The sequence below is a fragment of the Anastrepha obliqua genome, unplaced genomic scaffold (genome assembly GCF_027943255.1).
Source record: "Anastrepha obliqua isolate idAnaObli1 unplaced genomic scaffold, idAnaObli1_1.0 ptg000160l, whole genome shotgun sequence".
Lineage (NCBI taxonomy): Eukaryota > Metazoa > Arthropoda > Insecta > Diptera > Tephritidae > Anastrepha > Anastrepha obliqua.
The window spans coordinates 50,001-52,500 of record NW_026562249.1 but is presented as its reverse complement, the minus strand read 5'-3'; positions in this window follow the sequence as shown (position 1 = coordinate 52,500).

Below are 2,500 nucleotides of genomic sequence, written 5' to 3'. Positions count from 1 at the left end.
ATCAAACTGAAATGTATTGAAATGAATTTTTCCCATACATTTTTGACAATGTGAGGTGTGCATGGCAAAAAACACTCACGGTGAAGGCATGTGAAATATAATATGAAAATATCAAAAGTTAACTAACCAATGATATTGAAGCATATAAATCGAATCATAACTATATGAAACTCGAATTTAAGCCATATTAAACTGGTAATATTGTGATTTTATGCCTGGTTTTCCATACGTTAGTTTAAATAAAGAGTTATGGAATATAACCTTGGCATATTGGCACTAAAATATATAATAAAGACATTTCAAATCAAACTGAAATGTATTGAAATGAATTTTTCCCATACATTTTTGACAATGTGAGGTGTGCATGGCAAAAAACACTCACGGTGAAGGCATGTGATATAATATGAAAATATCAAAAGTTAACTAACCAATGATATTGAAGCATATAAATCGAATCATAACTATATGAAACTCGAATTTGAGCCATATTAAACTGGTAATATTGTGATTTTATGCCTGGTTTTCCATACGTTAGTTTAAATAGAAAAAAATTCTCGAATATATATACATATATGAAGAATCTATATTCTATACTAACATTTTATGGAATATAACCTTGGCATATTGCCATTAAAATATATAATAAAGACATTTCAAATCAAACTGAAATGTATTGAAATGAATTTTTCCCATACATTTTTGACAATGTGAGGTGTGCATGGCAAAAAACACTCACGGTGAAGGCATGTGAAATAATATGAAAATATCAAAAGTTAACTAACCAATGATATTGAAGCATATAAATCGAATCATAACTATATGAAACTCGAATTTAAGCCATATTAAACTGGTAATATTGTGATTTTATGCCTGGTTTTCCATACGTTAGTTTAAATAGAAAAAATTTTCGAATATCTATACATATATGAAGAATCTATATTCTAATACTAACATGTTATGGAATATAACCTTGGCATATTGGCACTAAAATATATAATAAAGACATTTCAAATCAAACTGAAATGTATTGAAATGAATTTTTCCCATACATTTTTGACAATGTGAGGTGTGCATGGCAAAAAACACTCACGGTGAAGGCATGTGAAATATAATATGAAAATATCAAAAGTTAACTAACCAATGATATTGAAGCATATAAATCGAATCATAACTATATGAAACTCGAATTTAAGCCATATTAAACTGGTAATATTGTGATTTTATGCCTGGTTTTCCATACGTTAGTTTAAATAGAAAAAATTTTCGAATATATATACATATATGAAGAATCTATATTCTAATACTAACATGTTATGGAATATAACCTTGGCATATTGGCACTAAAATATATAATAAAGACATTTCAAATCAAACTGAAATGTATTGAAATGAATTTTTCCCATACATTTTTGACAATGTGAGGTGTGCATGGCAAAAAACACTCACGGTGAAGGCATGTGATATAATATGAAAATATCAAAAGTTAACTAACCAATGATATTGAAACATATAAATCGAATCATAACTATATGAAACTCGAATTTGAGCCATATTAAACTGGTAATATTGTGATTTTATGCCTGGTTTTCCATACGTTAGTTTAAATAAAGAGTTATGGAATATAACCTTGGCATATTGCCATTAAAATATATAATAAAGACATTTCAAATCAAACTGAAATGTATTGAAATGAATTTTTCCCATACATTTTTGACAATGTGAGGTGTGCATGGCAAAAAACACTCACGGTGAAGGCATGTGATATAATATGAAAATATCAAAAGTTAACTAACCAATGATATTGAAGCATATAAATCGAATCATAACTATATGAAACTCGAATTTGAGCCATATTAAACTGGTAATATTATGATTTTATTCCTGGTTTTCCATACGTTAGTTTAAATAGAAAAAATTTTCGAATATATATACATATATGAAGAATCTATATTCTATACTAACATGTTATGGCATATTGGTGTTATTGTATTTTATTCCTGGTTTTCTATAGTTAGTTTAAATAGAAATAAATTTTTGAATTCAAAATTTTATATTCTATACTAGCATTACATAGAAATTATCCTCAACTGTTTGTTTCTTGTATAAATACAGGAAATTAAACAGATGATGAAGAGAAAAAAATAAGAAAAACAAAAATTTATAAGAAAAATTAAATTTTAAACAAAGGAAAAGAGGAGAAAATTTTTTCAATCATATATATTTATGATTAAAAAATAGAATTATGAAATTATTAATTTCAATTCAAAGAGAAAAATTATGTAATATATGAAATTATTACATTAAAAATGCATTTGAAAAAAAAAGTAAAATGTTATTAAGAATGATAAATTATTTGAAAATTGGCAAATATTAAGAAGAAATATCGTTCTTATATTTTTATATAAAATATATAATATAGAGAACGAAAATTCTTTTTCATAAAAAACGGTTTTTGAATTTTGATAAGAAAAGCTAAAGGGGGGTCGCCCCTTTACTTTTT